This window comes from Gobio gobio (assembly GCF_949357685.1).
Source record: "Gobio gobio genome assembly, chromosome: 8".
In the NCBI taxonomy this organism is placed as follows: Eukaryota; Metazoa; Chordata; class Actinopteri; order Cypriniformes; family Gobionidae; genus Gobio; species Gobio gobio.
Genome location: NC_137114.1, coordinates 54,138,165 through 54,159,734, shown reverse-complemented (window position 1 = coordinate 54,159,734; position 21,570 = coordinate 54,138,165).

The window sequence follows — 21,570 nt, the reverse complement described above, 5'->3', positions numbered from 1 at the left end:
ATATAGCATCCGCCATGTTGCCGTTATCATGTGACGCTTCGGACATACTAATTTTTGTCACATACTGTTTCTCGCCTACTATATAGTAGGGAAGTATGTGATTGATGTACTCTGCATTTAAACATTGTGTAACAGACAGAAGCAGCACATGTGGTAACGACACACACAGAGTCTCTAAAGACTGCAGTGATGATTTCTATTGTGTTTTCATAAACGCTGAACCACGATTAGACGCCGTATTGTGCACGTATTCCGAGAGGTCAACATTTCCTCTGCGTCTTCCTCGACTGATCTAACGATTCGACGCTGAGGAGAATTACAATGCCGAGCCCGAACGACTGAATTCATCAGGTTTGTCCGTGATTTGTTTTGACACAAATCTGCGGCGTGTAGGTGCATGATCACCACCTTGTTATCTCACTGAAACAGATTGCTCAGCGTCTCTGCAAAAATTGTCCTATAATCATCTCGGGAAATCTCTGACCGTGACAACAAAGGCAGGCTTTAGTTCTCCTCCATCACGTCACGAGCACCGGTAGAGGGGCGGCAGATAAGGCTGCGTTTAGCCCTCATGTTTACTAAGGCTGTAATTGGATTAAAGCTCGGCCAGTAAACACATTCGCTCTCTGCGCCGTGATCTGCTACAAGAGTAACACTGAAGGACAGGATGTACGTGATTTATCACGCTCTCAGCTCTAAGGCGGGAGCTTTCCATTAGAAGGTAATAAAAAATTAACCAACAGTCAATATATTCATTTGCATAACATGCAGTAAAGGCTTAGAGAAGCACAAAATCTGTGGACAAGAGATCTGCCATTACTGCTGTATCACACAGTCAGTCCTTCTGCCGTCTGATTGGTAGTAGTTTGTGGGATAATTGTGCAATCGTCCACCTTCACCTCGTGCTTCATTGCAGTGAAATCTTTTCTCTGATCAAACCGTGCTCTGATCTGACACTGTATCAACCTACAGAAATCACAAATGTCTCAAAGGCTGCTCAATGAAATCAGTTTTTCTACTCTAGAAAACTTTGAAATCGCCGCCCATCCCTCATTCACCATTCCATCTCAGTCGCTTTGGTACATTTCCCTCATTATCCTCGACACTGGCAAAACAGTATATAAATTTTTTAAAAACAATTCGTACAAATAGCAAAACACCATGGATTACCCGCAAAAGCCAGCCTAGAAATCTAGATGCACCCTAGCGGCAGCAAATCTAATTTGAAGCCAGGGCGTCTAGCAACTCTCCGTTGGCTTGGGAGCTGGAAAAACCAAACTCTGGTCAGGCCAATCACATCGTGTATAGAGTCGGTGGGCGGGCTTTACATAATGACAGCAGAGTTGCGGCGGTTCCGCATGCTAATCGTAAACAAAGAAGCTGGCGAACAGCGGTCTTTCGAATCGGCTTTGGCCGCGACTCTGGAAGACTTGGAGTTTTTTTTGAGAAGAGAACAAAGAACGGCACTGAAGTCTTTCTTAAGAAAGGAAGATGTGTTCAGAGGTTTGCCGACCGGATACGGCAAAAGTTTAATCTATCAATTAGCTCCGCTTCACCTTCTTCACTGCTCTGGTTGGTTGTAACACTATCCTAATGTGTGTAGAGGGAATTTGGAAAACAACCGTTTATCCCGACCCTCAGATTGAGCCCTGCCAATGTTGAGTTCCCAGACCCAACATCTTGATGTGGCTCTGGCTTGTCAGGCTAAGTCTCTTGCTCAAAATCTTTAGTTCATCTCATCAATCAGTGGCGGTTCTAGAAACTTTTTAGGGGGGCTTCAGCCCTAAACTTCTGCCCCAGCCCCCCTAAAAAATTTGTGATTAACCTTTAAATAATATGTAACTGGCGGGAGGCTTCGGCTTGTCTTTTAGTCAGCGTGTTCTTCAATCCGCAGCGGCGTCGAATAGAGCGCACGTCAGAAGCAGAGGTGTGTGTGTTGATCTGAGCCTTATTGGTCTGTCATCGCTCGTCAATGTCAAAATATTTGAGAAAACCAATCAAATCAGAGTAGGCGGGCTTTATGTTCACAGAAACTGCTGAGGCTGAGCGCGAACTTTAGCTGCGCAACTCGACATCAAGTGAGAGAAATGTAAGCTAAGACCGCTGCTTCTTTAAGTCAGAAATGTTAAACAAAGACAAAAATATTCAGGCAAATGAATAAACTTTTGTTTAATTTCGCCATTTTGAATTGACAATAGGCCTATGTCATGGGATTCATAATGTAATTAACAAACAAGAAATATTGACAAAGCCGTTTTCTTCAGATTAGGCATAAGATTAATAATGAATGTGTATGTATTGTAAATGAATATTATTCCATTTGTAGCCTTCAGTAAATTAAAAAAAGCTCAGCTATTTCAGCCTATATTGGGCATACGATTAGTAATGAAAGTGTTTATATTGTGAATTAATTTAATAAACTTAAATAAACAGTAAATGAACGTGTCTAAGAAAAGTATTCATAAAACATATAAATATCAGTATGTTAATATGTAAAACATATGTTTACTTTCTTCACTGACGAAAATGGAAAAACTATTTCAGTCAAAGCTCAGCGTTAGGAGGGGAAGAGATAAAAACAGAGAAAAAGAGAGATGTGGAGTTAAGAAAGACAAATAATCTACTGCCCACTGACATGGTTTTCAAGCTATTGTTATCTCATTTTTTGGCCTTCAGAACATCTTAAAATGCACATATGTAGATAGGTAGCTTTATAAGTGTTGCTTTATAAGTATTAATAAACAGCCATCTATTAGTTAATAGCACAATTTGGACCCTAAAATACCCTCACTGGGGGCTGAGCCCCCCTAAAATGAAAATCCTAGAACCGCCCCTGGTGTCAATGAATATGTCAGTGCCATCAGAAGGACAAGTCCTTGTGCCTTGTGTCATAAGATGTTGTCAATATAACTCTGGAGGGATGTTCTGATGTAAACTATGGACAAAGTTTTGATGACCATTATTGTAAATTGCAGGTTACACCTTAGTGCATGTGGGAGTTTGGTTCACGCTTTTACTGTTTGTACTGTAATTTGTTGACAGACCATGTCATTGCGATGCAGAAAGGAAAAGACAGCACTGCATAGCACAAAGAAAAACAAACTAAAGTAGAAATGTGAACGTAGGACAATCTCCTTAGGGAAAACTGTCTGTTGGGCCACAAATTCTCATCCACATTGCAACTAATATCTTTAGAAATTTATAGAAATATGCTTGATATATAAACTTCAACCATTTTGCATGTAAAAGCGTATGCTATGAACTAATGCCTAAATGTTGTGTTGGGTGAGACTATTCAACAGAGACCCATTATAACACATTTTGATCAACATGACATAAGCAACTGATTATGTAGGAAACAGCAGAGAATTGTACATAAGCATTTGCAACTTCAAATAAATGAGAAACTGCTTTTTTGATGTGCACAAGTGACACAATGATGAGAAGAGTGAAGAGAGAATTTCTGATTTGAGAAATGTACCAAACGCCACTGAGAAAAAATTTATATTGTTTATATAGTTTAAAAAGTACTTATAATTACATATAACTTTAAAAAATATATATATATTTTAAGTTTTAATAGGATTCATTACAGTTTTTTTCAATCGCTAACAAGCATTGTCCAATACTAAAACCACATTTTCAAAACTCAGCGACACACAAGTGTATACGGACCACACTGTGAATAATTTTTCATTGCTTTCAGACAAAATGCATTCAATCACCACATTTTTCAAAGTCTACAAACACTTTTGTCATTCATACTCCACAAACTGCAGAAAACTATATGTTCGCAGGATATTTTTCATATGCTAACACGCTGCTTTCAAAACTGATAAAAGCACATTCAAATCAGAATGATGGCAAATTTCAAGCATTTCTGCAGTAATTATTTTGAAATATAGAAAATCTTTGCAGAAAATGAAATAATAATTCTAAGCTAATTGCAATTTCAGCTCAAAGGCAACCCAGGTGTCCTGCTTTAGTCTCATGACCATGTGTTAGTAAAAGGGGATAGCTTGGAAATGATTTTGTATGGATCACAGAAGACAGGTTGGTGGGGAAAGAGGAGTGGTACGAGGGAGAGTGTGTGGAGGACAAAGGAGAAGAAGGATTTATTTTTTCATCTATTTACAGTATTTTCACAAATAAAGTACTATTTTCAAAGAAAACAAATTATTTCGGATTCATTCGTTACATACGTATGCTTTAGTACATTCAATAAATAAAAAATAAAAAATCTGTTATTCTATAATATAACACTGTTTATGTGAAAATTCTTTCAAACTTGCTCCCGGTTGCGGGTGTTTTTTAGGTCAGTGTGTTATGAGTGACATGCATGTTTTCTAAATGGGAATTTGTTGCCAGTGGAACGAGCTTATTTTGAGACATGTATGAAGTGTTTTGCTGGTCTGAGTGAGTTTTGGGGGTTAGATTAACTGTTTGGCCTCGGTGGGCGGGCTTAACATAATGATGGCACGTCCGGCAGAGTTGCGGAGGTTCTGCGTGCTACTCGTCTTTCAAATCGGCTTTGGCCGCGACTCTGGAAGACTTTGAGTTCAGCTTTTCTTTGAGAAAAGATAAAAGAACGGCACTGAAGTCATTCTTTAGAAAAGAAGATGTGTTCGGAGTTTGGCCGACCGCATACAGCGAAAGTCTATCAACTAACGTTAGCTCCGCTTCACCTTCTTCTTTACTCTGGTTGATTGTGGCGCTATCCAATTGCTTGCAGAGGGAATTTGAAAGACAACATCTTGATGTGGCTCTGGCTTGTCAGGCTAGCAGACTGTATGAAGAGTTTTGAAAATGTGGTTTCAGTATTGAACAAAAAAACTGTAAAAAAGTTCAAGAACTGTTTTGGAATCGGATGGTGAGGTGCTTAAAGATTCCCACCATTACTATACAATTTATTGCTCGTCTTTGTTGAATAATACATATTAAATCGCAATTAGATTCAGCCCTTTAATATGTAGCACTTCTCGGGGAGATGGCTTTAAAATAAGTGATAAATAATTTGTGGCTCTTTTAAGGGGCTCTACAGTCCGTCTCGTGTCTCACAAGTCTTTCTGCTTCTCCTTCCCTTCTCCACAGAGCGTCACACACCCTTCCTTTAAAGCAGCGTGACCGGCCATGTGCAGATACTGCCTCAATTATCCTCGGCTTTCTCCGCCCGACTCAATTTCTGCGGGCCGCTGTAAAAGTGACTGCTCGGATCTTCCCCTTCCAGCTGGAGTCAAATGACTGTCATGTCCAACTGAGCGCTGGCGTCTTCAGTTTTACAGGGGTCCCTTTATCTCTCGGCTCATGGTGTGAATGGTGTCTCTGCTGCATGAGACAGAAGCTTCCCGTCACGACTTCTGCTCTCGCAGAGAAACTGATCTGTGGCTTCATGCTAGCTGGAAGAAATATATTAGACTTTTTTTTGTTCAAAGCTGCCTACAAAGACTCAAATCAGCATATTAGGGGGATTTTTGAAGGGTCATGCTCCGCACAAACTCACTCAAATCATTACGCTTGCCCATTTTTCCTGCTACTAACACATCAACTTTGAGGTTACCTGACGTCAAACAGCAGTGGAGTCGATGTGACCTTCGCGTGAAGTGCACAATTTTCCAATGCCGCTTGAGCAAAACATCCAAATCAGTCACAGATGCGTTTTCATTTCAGTTGAGCTGCCGCCGAGTTCATATGCGAAACGCAATCACAGCATAATTCATAATAATCCCATTGTAACGCCATAATACAAGCCCTCTTTATTGCACGTGATAAAAAGAAGCAATCAATCATGTGGTTAAACTTCATTGCATACGGAACACATTCAAATCGGAGAATATTAAACACCATTTGACTATTTAAGGCATAAGTCAGATTCATCACAGTGTCATTCGTCAACGGCTATTCCGATGGTTTTTGAATGAAGTTAATTAAATCAAACGCAGCTTAGAGAATTACAGCTAAATTTGCATTATGAATCATGTATTTTGACCTCCATGTTCTCCATCTCGCGGTAATAAGGGTTCTCGCTGCTGCCCGGAATTGGCGGCGTTTCTAAATGGAGTCTTATTATATCCAACACAAAAAAAGATTTTTATAAACCTCGGAGCGTTCGAGAGCCGCCTCTAACCACTTTCATCCTTTATAGTTCTGCATAATAACTGTGAAGTGGGAAAGAATAGATTGATCTCTATAGATGTCCCGCCGAGCGCTGATTGCCACAGCGTGCTGATGCAGAACAGGTTTTGTGTTTTATACGTCGATGGACAGAATCAGCAAAACTGCAGACGCGCCAAACGCCCTTCAATTCACGAGTGAAGGAAACATTCAGACTGACAGAGCTTCTCATGTCCTGCAGTCGGCCTTTCTTGACTAATTGATACAGGCACACTCTCAGAAAAAAAGGTACAGTGGAGGTACAATTTTGTTCCTTTGGGAACAACACGTATAACTGTACCTTTAAAGGTACACAATTGGTCCTTATGGTACAATTATACCATTGTTTTCTTCTACTTAGAGCAAGTTCAGTCCTAGAGAGCCGCTGTCCTGCAGAGTTTGGCTCCAACCCTGAAAGACGCCTATAGAAGCTCTTATTGAGAATTAACAGAGGTTTAGATGTTGATTTTTTTTTTAAAAACACAATTTGGTCATCATTATGGAGAACAGTGTTTCATTTAGTTGGGCAGTTTGACTCTTCGCTTTTTATGTGAGTTTGTGGTTTTTGTTACTGTGTTAACAAAACACATAATCTGTTCAAATCAAAAGAAGCCATAAACAAAAATTGTGACTAAACTCATCACTGACTAAAACTATTAATAAATAATATTCATCAACAATACTTTTTTTGCCACAGATCAGACATTCTGAATTCTGATTTTTAAATACATTCTAGGGGGAAAAAAGTTTAGACGCACACAGATATCAAGAATCAGCATATGAATCTCAACAATGGTGACATACTTAATGCTGCAACGCATGCTGGGAGCCATGAGTTTTATACTGTGGTGGCTTAGTAGGGTTGGAGCTAAACTCTGCAGGACATCAGCTCTCTAGGACCGAACTTGCCAACCCCTGACTTAGAGGTACAAAAATGTAAGAATCCCACCCCAGTGACGGCCACTTGTACCTTAAAAGGTACAATTTTATACTCTTTTTTTTCCCCTTCGTCCTTTGACAGGTAATGTAAAACTGATTTGCACTTATGTGATCGATTTTTTTTCCTGCTTCTCTGATGTTTCTCCTGAGGCAAAAAACAACTGTAATTTCTCACTTAGTCGAGATCTTGCATCTGCCAAGATATCAACCTAAAAGAAAGCAATAAGTTTGGAGAAAACGAGTGGAGACTTAATTCACCTCACATCGGTCAAAATAAACCTTGAATCAAAAGTCAGAGAGAATAAACGCATTGGTCAGTCAACATCTGAGCAGCAACGCTGATCTGCTCTCATTAAAGTGTGTGTAAAGAGGCGCGAGGCATGTACGTGTTGACGTGTCAGGGCAGGGTGAACCGTTTGCTCCAGATGGGAGATTTACCGGCAATGATGAGGGTCACGCAGGAGTCACGAGCGACACGCGTCACCGCAGTTCTGCTCATCACCGCGCCAGCTGCGGGAATCTGGCCGTTTGTGTACATTTCTGTTCAAGTGTGCATGTGTGTGTGTGTGTGGTGTAGTTTGTCTTAACCGTGCGTAAAAAAGAGAAATAAGTAGCTAGGAGATGGCTCAGATTAGCAGGTTAATGGAATGAAACGGAAACGTGATTAATGCCTCTAATTAGAACGATGTCGAATCAGACAGCTGCAACTGTCCCTGTTCCTGTAGATCTCACTCTCGCTTTCTATCGGTCCATAGGGAAACAAACCAATGCGAAAGTACCAGACGGCTTCAAACACAGTCGAGCAAGATTTCGCCAAACTCTATAGGAGAGCAGACTGCAAAAAATGATATTCTTCCTCAGTATTTTTCTCCTGCTTTCCAGAACAAAAATCTAAACATTCTCAAATCAAGATACATTTATCTGAGAAGCTAAATTACTTCAGATATTACGGCTTGTTTTCTGAAAAAATCATCAAAATTAAGGGAAAACTAAAAATAAATTTAAAGAAGCAAGAACGTTCAAATTGTGAACAAACAAGACTCCGCCCACACACTCTTCTGATTGGCTGTGATTTTTGATCAAACTAGCAGAGAGACTCCGCCCACACACTCTTCTGATTGGCTGTGATTTTTGATCAAACTAGCAGAGAGACTCCGCCCACATGCTCTTCTGATTGGCTGTGATTTTTGATTGATTTTGTCACTTCTGGTGTGGACAGACAAATTGCTTATTGCATCACGTCTGGTTAAGCCACAATGTTCGTGTTACAAACAGTGTTAGAGTTATTTCAAAATGAAAATGTAAACCATGGTTGTCAGTCAGACTGAGTCTTCCTGTCTAAGTGGGCGGTTCTTGGCCAGAACAAGCTGCAAAGTGAACTAGACCTTACGGCAAAAGTCAAAGGTCTGACTACACGAGACTGTGCTGTGCATGACGCATTTACCGAAGGAGAAAGCAAATCACAGACACAAAGTTTGTGAACCTCTCAAACAGACCAAGTTCTGAGTAACCAGCATGCCCTTGGCTTTCATATTACAGTGTGTGTGTGTGTGTGTGGATGGAGAAACTGCACAACTCCAAGCCCAAACTAATCAGCAGCCTGACATTCATCACAGTCAGTGTACCAGAGTGATGTTTTCTCAAGGCTTTTCTGCTGCCATGGAAACGCTCTGCTCGTCGGACGCATTTTTAACAACTGCTGTCAGCTTCACGACATTTAGAAAACAAAACGGATTAGTCTGACATATCTAAACATCCCAAAGCTCGCCGGCAGTATCGCCAGACATGCCGCGTCCACTTCTGGGTTCGTCAGAGCCGGATGTGGTTGCATCTGTCCAGGCTTACAAACACACACTGACAGCTCAATAATGTTTGACTGGTGGGCAAACAGAGCATCTGTATTGCTGACAGTGTAACCGCGTTCGCACGCATCTGACGTAAACCGGCCCGATGTCATGTTGCAGAAGGGATGATGGCGAACGGAAAAACACTGAGAGATTCGCTGCTCATCGCAGTGACCTCACTAATATAACCCAATATAAACCCAATATATTAGGCTATAATATTTAAACATCAAAATGAAGCTGACTGGTACTATTTATAGCATATGAGCATACATTTGCGAATAAAAGCTTTATTGATGTGACACTAGGCTCTTTTACAATAAACACGTTATAATCTGTCCAAAACAAGCCGAATACATCTTGTCTAAACAGTCTTGCGTGTATGACATTTTATGTTGCAGCAGGATTCATATTTAAACGGTCTTTGTGCGTTTAATATTCACAGATGCTAACAGAATAAACTTAACAGAATAAAGCCTACCTTACAATCAGCCCTGAATCTGTTGCTCTCAGAAATGAACAGCTTTTCATGAGGTGAATTATTGCTCAATGCGTCTCAAAACGATGTAGCTGAAGTAAGGTTACAGCGCTTCACTTGATGTGTTTGTATGAGTTGATGTGTGGCCGTCGACTCTGGATCGGCAGAATTTGAATCTGAAAAAGCGCGCGATCCGTGGGTGTGGTCGCATTAGCGGATAATGAAGTGGCTCGCGGGTGACTGACATCTATCGCTTTTCAACTAGATTACATAAACACAGCATATTTGTTTTCGATTTGGTTTACATTATTTAAAACCTGACATTTCAGCGTTTCTTTAGACATATGTCTCATGTTTGTGAGACAAGTATCCACTAAGCTAGAGTTCCTTTTCTGAAGACTATCTGAATGAACGTCTTTGACAGAGAGGCTGCAGATCGTGCATCATGTTTGTTTTCTTTATTTTGCAAAAAGCAAAACATTTAGTTTTTCTTGTGACTGTACACACAAAAAATAGAAACTTAACAGATTATAATGATGTATAACACTTGCCTGAATGATAAAAAACGACGTTATTTGAGTCTCTTTGGCAGTGATAAGAAAAAAGTGAGTCGATCACGCCGGCGCGATGGGTTAAAAACCAATAAAAACATCTCTTACTGAATCCTAAATTTGACTGGAAGCCAATGGAGGGATGCTAATACAGGTGACACACTTGAATATGTCAAGTCCCAGTCAAAAGCCTAGCATTTTGAACCAAGGCCTGAATAAACACCATAGTAAAATGAGTTACAACAGTCCAATCTGGACGTAATAAATGCATGCATAACAACTCCCAAATCAGACAAAAAGGTTTCAATTCCGCAATATTCCACCTCTAACCACAGTTTATATGCTTATTAAACTTTAATGCATCAAAAGACTTAAAGATTTAAAGAGGCCTAATGTCTTAAAGGCACAATATGTATGATATTTGGATTAAAGTATCCCAAAAACACTAGAGCAGGGGTCTTCAACTAAAATTGCTTGAGGTCCAGTAAATGAACCCTCCTCACCGGCCGAGGTCCGGACAATTATATACCTAAAAACAATATTTTAAGTTTATTGCCAGACCTAAAGAAATAAGTGTAGATAGCATTTGTTCTTAATTGAACAAAATATAATATGTTCTCATATGGACAAAACATGTCTGTTCATATTGTTAAAGCAAACATAGGTAATCCTTCACAAAATGTATCTCATTTTGTTGTTGTTCTGTTATGTCCTTTAAGTTGCTTTGGTACAAAATATCTAAATTCAACCAGTAACCATGTCCGACAAAAATATGATGAACTAAAAATGCCTTAATCTCTAAATCTGCACTGAAAATACATTAATTTCAACATTACTAGCAACTAAAGTGCTTTTTCCTGCTGAACTGAGATAAATAATAACAATCAATAAACGCAAACCCCCCTGGTTAAAAAAAATAAAATCTGAAATCGCATAACACAGTTTATGTTCATTCACATGTATAGTCTCTACTTAACTAAATGTCTCTAATATTGAACACTGCTCTCTTCTGTGCTTCATATTGCACTGGTAAAATATCATTAGCAATACATTTCAGAAACACAAACAGGCAAAAATAAAGTGCCACCAGTGTTGGAAAAATTCAAAAGTGCAAGAAACATTTTATTTAATGTTTCCACTTTTGACAACCGCAACAGAATCAGAGCAAACTGGGACACGGACCGTCTATTAATGACATCATACCCGCGTTACCCTCAATTTCCGAAAGACACTTTAATATCTGATGTGTTTTATTAGACAGTGTTTGGATCATTGATGGACAGAAGCTCATCATTGTTCTCCAGCTCAACACAGTTAGTCTTATTGTGTAAATATAGTGTTGTTGATTTACAGCACAGAGTACCGTGTTTTACCGCTTAATATGATCTCGCTCACTGCAGTGTGAACAAGTGTCTCATAGTAGCGCCGCTGAACGCACAGAGTAGCGTTAGAACATCACTTTAACACACACAGATGTGTGTGATATGATAAAACAGCGCTGCGTTACCCCACACACACATGAGCGGAAGAAGCGGAAGCGCTCGTCTGACAGAATAAAAGCACCGCCCAATGCAGCCGTCATCAAGACTAAGTGACCTCTAGCGGCGAAAAATTACACATTGGGGCTTTAATGATATGTTTGGTTGAACTATGTTTGGGCAAACTATCACTTCAGTTTTTGATTCATTCATGTGGTGAAAATTGTCTGCCATCCAATCATTAATATCATAAAAACAACCAAAACAGGACTGAAGAGCCAAATCACCTCCACCTTTAGAGTGAGATAAAGCTGAGTGTCATCAGCATAAAGATGATAATATACATTATTTTTCTGACAAATATCAGCCGAAGGAAGCATGCAGATGGAAAATAAAACTGGACCCAATACCGAGCCTTGAGGAACCCTACATTTCCTTCAATCCCTGCCCACAGTCCAGAAGAGTATCATGTATTACAGTGTCAAATCAATTAAAACCAGGAAAAGAAATTGCCAGCAAACAATTACAAAGCAACTTCAAGTAACATGTTGAATTAATGCAATTTTGAAGTAGAAATAGTATTTTCTTGTGAAATATTCTCAAATAATTAGTTTTTACAGTGAAAAGCGAGCAATAATCCATCCTCTAGTGCACACTTGATACAATAAACATAGAGAAATTATAATAGTAAATGTCTTCTTGGTAACACTAGTTATTATAGTGCTTTATGTTAAACTATATGAACAGCTTGGCCGATACCGATAACCGATAATTCTTTATATTTGAAAGCCGATAACCGATATATTGGCCGATAAACCAAAATCCAAATTGTTATATAAATTTTCAGAGCCTGTTTACAAAAACAAAAGTATCACCATTAAAAGCCATGTCCCAAACACACAATTATGATGTTTTTGTTATAATTTTATGTAGCCGATATGACAGCACCATATTTTCCATTTGTTTTAAGTGATTTCAATCATATTTCAAGCAATTCAAACCCATCATGATGAACAGTGTCTCAGCTGAAGGAAATAATACATTATTTATCGGCTTTAATATATCAGTCAAATTTTCTTATCGGACCGATAACATTAAAAATGAATATATATCGGCCGATACCGATATGGTTGCCGATATATATCGTGCATCCCTAATTTCAATTACCGTTTGTATTATTTCAAGTAATTAAGTCATTTTTTTATGGTTTTAGTAATCAATAATAACACTACTACATCAGTGCCAACATTGATAAACCAAAAATAAAGATTTACATATAAATACATCCCTCACTGAGCTCTGATAACCTCCATACAGACGGACGCCCGTGAAACCAGTGTGCATTGCGATGATGTCACTTCCTGGCATATTCGATTAGGCAGCATGGCACCAATTTAACAACAGATCTCATGCTACACTGATTATAGGTACTGCGAGCAGATGGTTCTGCTGCTTCTTGGACTGGACATATGAGTTATAAAACACCTCAAAATACAGAGGACACAGAGAGTTGCACTGGGGAAACAAGTGCTGGTGGAGAATCACACTCTGAAATTAAAACATTTACACACACACACACACACATCAGAAGGTTTGGCCAGTTTCCGGAGTCCAGCGCCAGGACTTCAGTAGTCCAAGATTTGTCTAGAGGGAAATTAATGTGAATAAACAGAAAAAGGCGAGAGTTAGTTACTTCCAGTGTGGGTTTAAGGAATAGAAGGGGACAAATTAAGAATAAATAGTGTTTCATTTAACACTGACATTAGCAAATAGGAAACAAAAACTCCACCATTTCACCAACATTCACCAGTTTCACCATAAAAGAGTATGTTTTACATCAGGCATCGTTTGGTTACAAATGAACCGTGAAACATAAGGACAATGATTTACACCACAAGCGCTCGGGGTCGTTTACGGTAATGATCTTCCGGCGCTACATCCTCTAATATTTTTATCTAGAGCCAAATGTGCTTCATTTAAACACTTTCTGCTCCGTGTGTTGCCTCTCTCCTGCTAAAAACGTAAAGTGTCACATGACGAGCTGCAGAAACACGGCGAGCTGTAAAATAGATTGATACTTTCACTGAAGCAAATATTTTATTTTAATCTGTCATACTACATACATATTTGTATGTTCTTGTAAAATGCTTCGAGATACAACTGTTAAAGGCGCTATATAAAATAAAGTGTATTATTATTATTAATTTTCACCGTCCTCTTTATTGGTCTTTTCCCCTCCTCTTCCTCTTCATCTCACAACACTAGGATCGAGCATTATGGGATTTTCCACAGCACATATTCACTGAGGCCCTAATCACATTATGCTGACTTTCTGATTGGTGTGTCATCAGTTTTGCTACTTAACGTTTACACGAGGATAAATGTGTGCAGTTTGAGTTCACAGTGTGATAATTATATAGTGTTTTTGTGTTTTCTGAATGAGAACATGGATAAAGAGCAAAATGAGGGCCTTTTTGTGTAGAGTTTTGCAGAAAACCTTGAGAAAATTGATGTGAAATATGTCAAACGTTTTGAGGAACGTGTCTTTGTTTGGAGAATGGGCCAAACTGAATCAGTGTGTAAGCAATCGAGAAAACCGGCCATGTTTACAGCATTTCATAATAAACGTTGTTATAATTGGGGAAATTATTTGCAGATGGCAAGACATCTTAAACTTTGAAATGAGTGTTTTCTGCTTATTATGTAAATTGTTTCTTTGTTTTAGCAGATAATTATTAAATATATAAAGACGAGGAAAACCTTGAACTGCATACAGTATCTCATTACATATGCATCTAAATCTAGAAATAATAATAACCATGATAAAACATCTGATCTTACCTTTTAAAATTCACATCTAATTACGTTCCACTGATTCAATATTTTCCATTAGCCGTACAGACTAAAAGCACAGTTTGTCCCAGACTGTAAACATGTGTTCTTCTGCTGTAAAGTTGGCCATTTTAACATGAGCTCAATGAGATTCTGCTCCTTCTGGAGTCTCTAGTGGCCAGTCCATGAACTGCAGTTTAACTCACTTCTGTATCGGCTTCAAGAGAAACTGCGGGAGGAGCCGCTTGGTATGTTAACACGACAACGATGTACTAATATATATATATATATTATATATACTGAAAAAAGTGTGTTGGATTTACATGATTTTATTGTGTACATCGGTCCCACATGAATCAATTAAGTTAAACAAACATAATTTGTTCATGTAACTTCAACATCATAGAATGAATACATTTTAAAGTCGTCCCCTTTGTTTCTTTTCACACACAGATGCTTCAGAGCAGCTTTACACTGATGACAGGAAATTAATTTAGTTTTAGATGAAAAGCTAAAGTAAGTTTTTGATTGATTTTGATTTGATTCTGTTGTAAAAACTGATTTCAAACATGTAAAAACACATGTAAAAAAAATAAATAAATAAATAAATAAATTAAAAAAAAAAAAAAATATATATATATATATATATATATATATATATATATATATATATATATATCTATTGCAAAAAATGAAAACAATAATGTAAATATTATTATTATAAGTGTGAATCAAAAAACTTTAAAGTGCATTTAAATAAATAACAAGCATTATTTAATCTCTCAAGTGTCTTAGTGTGTGTTTTGGTCATAATTTAGACTTTTTCAAATCTAATTTCAGCTTTTTATCTCATAATTAGAACTTTTAATCATAATTTAGATTTGTAAGTCATCATTTTGACTTTAAATCCAAATATTAAAATTTGTATCTCAGAATTTTAAAAGCCCTAACTTCAACTTTTCATCTCACAATGACTTAGCATGTTATATTTTTGACTAATGATGAGGACTTTTAAAATCATATTTTTTTACTTTTCATCTTATAATTATGACTTAGCATGTCGCATTTTTGATTTTTTATCTTACTATTATGACTTTTGAAATCATATTTTTGACTTTTTATCTAATGATGACTTTTAAAATCATATTTTCAACATTTTATCTTATAATTATGACTTAACATGTTGCATTTTCAACTTTTTATCTCACTATTATGACTTAAAATCATATTGTTGACTTTATATCTAATGATGAGGACTATTAAAATCATATTTTCAACATTTGATCTTATAGTTATGACTTAGCATGTCACATTTTTGACTTTTTATCTCACTATTATGACTTTTAAAATCATATTTTTTTACTTTTTATCTCATGATGAGGACATTTAAAATCATATTTTCAACATTGTATCTTTATGATAATTGAAATGAGCTGATCAGTAAAATAGTTGAATATTTTGTGTCCCCGACTGAGCAAGACAAAGCCAAAGTCATCTCAAAGTGAGTTTTATCCGGCTCCCTGACATGATTCAGGCATTCAATTTCATATATTCATTCATCCACTTCAATCTCATATGTTTCAATGTTGCTAGTTGCCAAACTTTTGGCTAGCAATAGCACACATTCACATCTTAAATGCTAAACATCCAGCAAAGGCGTTATGACATTAGCTGTATCAATCCACAGTCTAATCAAATGCTCCACTCTTCTCCACATTGGTAATTTAAATTATTCTAATAATTCCAACATAATTGAATATTAAACACTATTACACACAATCAAGTCTCTCCCTTTCTCATCTTGCTCAAAAATACCTAAAATAACACTTTTACTTATAAAATAACAACATACTCTCTCTTGATTTAGCCTTATGCAAAGCATGCTGGGAACTAACAAGCCCCGCCCAGTTTCAGTTAATGCAACTCAAATCCTTCATGTAATCTCAACACAAATGGATTAAGTGAACTTCAATTTGACTTATATTTAAGTGGATTGAACACAATCAAATTAAGTTAGGACAAAATGTGTAGAAATTAAACATTTACAGTGTATATCCTCCTGGGATCCAGGAAAAAGTTTTTAGAATTTAGTATTTGTTCATGTCATTACATTGTTTAGAGCATATGGATTTTTTTTTTTTTTTTTTTTGGGAAAATTTATATTTTATTAATATGTTATGATATGTCCTCTGTAGTTGACAGCAGGACTCAGTTGTTTAAAAAATAAAATGACATGAAATTGCATGTATTGGCAAAAACAAAGGGATTTATTTTTAATTCACCAATCAATTTTTAGGTTTCAGGATTTTTTTAAAACAAACTTTGTTTAAAGATGATTCTGAACTATGTTATGAAATATTGATTTTATTGATATTGATATTTTACTTTATGCAAAATGTGGGTAAAATGGTCATACTTGGATTTTTTCCATTCAATAAAACGCATCATCTAATTTGCATATGAATGTGTTCTTGGTGCAATATGTAATGAAAATATTAGTGTAATATCGGGAGTAATAATTGGCAATATTTTCATAATAATATCTAATATTTCATAGGAATATTGATATGTAATTTCTTTCTCTATTCACTTGTGTCTCCAAAATGCCTTTCTGACGTCCACTGCAGTGCACATTTATGAAATCAACAGAAAGTCATATTTTGATTAGAAACCCAATAACATTTTCCTGAGATGTTGATTCATAACAAACAATTAGAAAATTAATTTGATTTAAATTATAATTACAAAATATTATCATATTTCCAAAAAAAGTGCTAAACATTAATGTCAGCCGTTTTTAAAGACCAAGAAGAAGTTGTTGTCCTGGTGAAACCTCCAAACATTTGGTATCGAATGTGTTTTTTACAGGACATCCAGACTTAAAACTGTGACATGTAAGATGTCAGAGAAATTCACTACAATATAACGTCCACTACAGTGGACAAAAGCCTATATACTTCAATATTTGACGTTTAATTAAATGTGTTACTTGCCATTTCTTTGTAATTATTTCTGAGTGAATGTTGTTCAAAGCAAATCCAACACTGAAAAAAATACAAATACATTTCTCAAATAATTACAAAGAAATGGCAAGTGACTAAACCTTCATTTTTGAAGTAGAAAAACTGAAATGTAGTATTTCCTTGTAAAAACGCTCCATTGCAACATTTTCAGTGTGTAAAACTTCAGTGAACTAAAACATTGGCGCTTCAGTTTTGTCATGTGATATCTTGTGTGTCTAAGAAGTGCTTGATTTGATCTTTGTTGTGTCAGAAAGCGCTGATAAATCACCACAGGGCTGTATTGTTTTACTGTATTTGCGTGTCTCAGAAACACTGAAATCCAGCCGTAAGCCGTCGGCTGACATTGTTTTCCTGCGTGTTTGAGAGATAAAAGCTTTACCCTGTCCGCGCTGGCGGATGGCGGTCGCCGGACGAGAAGATCCCGCTCTGAGCTGCAGGGATTTGTCTTGATGCAGTGGCTGATGGGAGGAACTGCCCCACTTTCAGGCAAAGCCTCATGGGAAGACGCACACTGGGCTTCCACTGTCAACGGTAAACACACTCAGCCCGGCACAGTGTTGCCATGGGAACAGGCCCGATTCTACATGCGCTAGCGTCGGGATACGGCTTCTGCTCTTGACCCAGAAAAAAACATACAAAACTGATTAAAATACAAGAGGAGTGTAAGAAAGGAGAGCGGATTTGCTCTCTTCAGAGTCGTAAAAGAACACAAACGCATGCTGGTTGAGCAGAACGCAGCGTAATCCATCAACAATTCAAACATAATCACGTTAGCCGGCCCTCACACAGAGGCCTTTAATCTCTACAGTAATGCGTCAATAAAACACACTGAGCGACTCACACACACTTCCCCAGCACACACAAGACCAGGAGCATTTCATCCGGCACAACCAGCCAGAAGATCGAAATCCGCCATCTTTGCTCACAGGCGCTTGGTTCTGCAGTCTGATTGGCTGATGAGGAAACACACTCGCATAATAACTGTCCTGAGATACATGTCATGCTGGGAAGGACCTCTTCAAAATGTGGCACTCTAAAAAAGCTGGGTTAAAAACAACCCTGGTTGGGTTGAAAATGGATAAACCAAGCGGTTGGGTTGAAAATGGAAAAGCTCAGTGATTGGGTTGAAAATGGACAAACCCAGTGATTGGGTTGAAAATGGACAAACTCAGTGGTTGGGTTGAAAATGGACAAACTCAGTGGTTGGGTTGAAAATGGACAAACTCAGCGGTTGGGTTGAAAATGGACAAACTCAGCGGTTGGGTTGAAAATGGACAAACTCAGCGGTTGGGTTGAAAATGGACAAACTCAGCGGTTGGGTTGAAAATGGACAAACTCAGCGGTTGGGTTGAAAATGGACAAACTCAGCGGTTGGGTTGAAAATGGACAAACTCAGCGGTTGGGTTGAAAATGGACAAACTCAGCGGTTGGGTTGAAAATGGACAAACCCAGCGGTTGGGTTGAAAATGGACAAACCCAGCGGTTGGGTTGAAAATGGACAAACTCAGCGGTTGGGTTGAAAATGGACAAACTCAGCGGTTGGGTTGAAAATGGACAAACTCAGCGGTTGGGTTGAAAATGGACAATCCCAGTGGTTGGGTTGAAAATGGACAAACCCAGCGGTTGGGTTGAAAATGGACAAACCCAGCGGTTGGGTTGAAAATGGACAAACCCAGCGGTTGGGTTGAAAATGGACAAACTCAGCGGTTGGGTTGAAAATAGACAAACCCAGCGGTTGGGTTGAAAATGGACAAACTCAGCGGTTGGGTTGAAAATGGACAAACCCAGCGATTGGGTTGAAAATGGACAAACCCAGCGGTTGGGTTGAAAATGGACAAACCCAGCGGTTGGGTTGAAAATGGACAAACTCAGCGGTTGGGTTGAAAATAGACAAACCCAGTGGTTGGGATTGAAAATGGACAAACCCAGCGGTTGGGTTGAAAATGGACAAACTCAGCGGTTGGGTTGAAAATGGACAAACTCAGCGGTTGGGTTGAAAATGGACAAACCCAGCGGTTGGGTTGAAAATGGACAAACTCAGCGGTTGGGTTGAAAATGGACAAACTCAGCGGTTGGGTTGAAAATGGACAAACCCAGCGGTTGGGTTGAAAATGGACAAACCCAGCGGTTGGGTTGAAAATGGACAAACCCAGCTGTTGGGTTGAAAATGGACAAACCCAGCTGTTGGGTTGAAAATGGACAAACCCAGCGGTTGGGTTGAAAATGGACAAACCCAGCGATTGGGTTGAAAATGGACAAACTCAGCGATTGGGTTAAAATGGACAAACTTAGCGATTGGGTTGAAAATGGACAAACTCAGCGATTGGGTTGAAAATGGACAAACTCAGCGATTGGGTTGAAAATGGACAAACCCAGTGATTGTGTTGAAAATGGACAAACCCAGCGGTTGGGTTGAAAATGGACAAACTCAGCGATTGGGTTGAAAATGGACAAACCCAGCGGTTGGGTTGAAAATGGACAAACCCAGCGGTTGGGTTGAAAATGGACAAACTCAGCGATTGGGTTAAAATGGACAAACTCAGCGATTGGGTTGAAAATGGACAAACTCAGCGATTGGGTTGAAAATGGACAAACTCAGCGATTGGGTTGAAAATGGACAAACCCAGTGATTGGGTTGAAAATGGACAAACCCAGTGATTGGGTTGAAAATGGACAAACCCAGTGATTGGGTTGAAAATGGACAAACCCAGCGGTTGGGTTGAAAATGGACAAACCCAGCGGTTGGGTTGAAAATGGACAAACCCAGCGATTGGGTTGAAAATGGACAAACTCAGCGATTGGGTTAAAATGGACAAACTCAGCGATTGGGTTGAAAATGGACAAACTCAGCGATTGGGTTGAAAATGGACAAACTCAGCGATTGGGTTGAAAATGGACAAACCCAGTGATTGGGTTGAAAATGGACAAACCCAGCGGTTGGGTTGAAAATGGACAAACTCAGCGATTGGGTTGAAAATGGACAAACCCAGCGGTTGGGTTGAAAATGGACAAACCCAGCGATTGGGTCGAAAATGGACACACCCAGAGATTGGGTTGAAAATGGACAAACTCAGCGATTTAGGTAAAAATGGACAAACCCAGAGATTGGGTTGAAAATGGACAAACTCAGCGATTGGGTTGAAAATGGACAAACCCAGCGGTTGGGTTGAAAATGGACAAACCCAGAGATTGGGTTGAAAATGGACAAACTCAGCGATTGGGTTGAAAATGGACAAACTCAGAGATTGGGTTGAAAATGGACAAACCCAGCGATTGGGTTGAAAATGGACAAACTCAGCGATTGGGTTGAAAATGGACAAACCCAGCGGTTGGGTTGAAAATGGACAAACCCAGAGATTGGGTTGAAAATGGACAAACTCAGCGATTGGGTTGAAAATGGACAAACTCAGAGATTGGGTTGAAAATGGACAAACCCAGAGATTGGGTTGAAAATGGACAAACTCAGCGGTTGGGTTGAAAATGGACAAACTCAGCGATTGGGTTGAAAATGGACAAACTCAGCGATTGGGTTGAAAATGGACAAACTCAGCGATTGGGTTGAACATGGACAAACCCAGCGGTTGGGTTGAAAATGGACAAACCCAGTGGTTGGGTTGAACATGTACAAAATCCGCGATTGGGTTGAAAATGGACAAACTCAGCGGTTGGGTTGAAAATGGACAAACCCAGCGATTGGGTTGAAAATGGACAAACCCAGCTGTTGGGTTGAAAATGGACAAACCCAGCGATTGGGTTGAACATGGACAAACCCAGCGGTTGGGTTGAAAATGGACAAACCCAGTGGTTGGGTTGAACATGTACAAAATCCGCGATTGGGTTGAAAATGGACAAACTCAGCGGTTGGGTTGAAAATGGACAAACCCAGCGATTGGGTTGAAAATGGACAAACCCAGCGATTGGGTTGAAAATGGACAAACCCAGCGATTGGGTTGAAAATGGACAAACCCAGCGGTTGGGTTGAAAATGGACAAACCCAGCTGTTGGGTTGAAAATGGACAAACCCAGCGATTGGGTTGAAAATGGACAAACCCAGCGGTTGGGTTGAAAATGGACAAACCCAGCTGTTGGGTTGAAAATGGACAAACCCAGCGATTGGGTTGAAAATGGACAAACTCAGCGATTGGGTTGAAAATGGACAAACCCAGCGGTTGGGTTGAAAATGGACAAACTCAGCGATTGGGTTGAAAATGGACAAACTCAGCGATTAGGTTGAAAATGGACAAACCCAGCGATTGGGTTGAACATGGACAAACC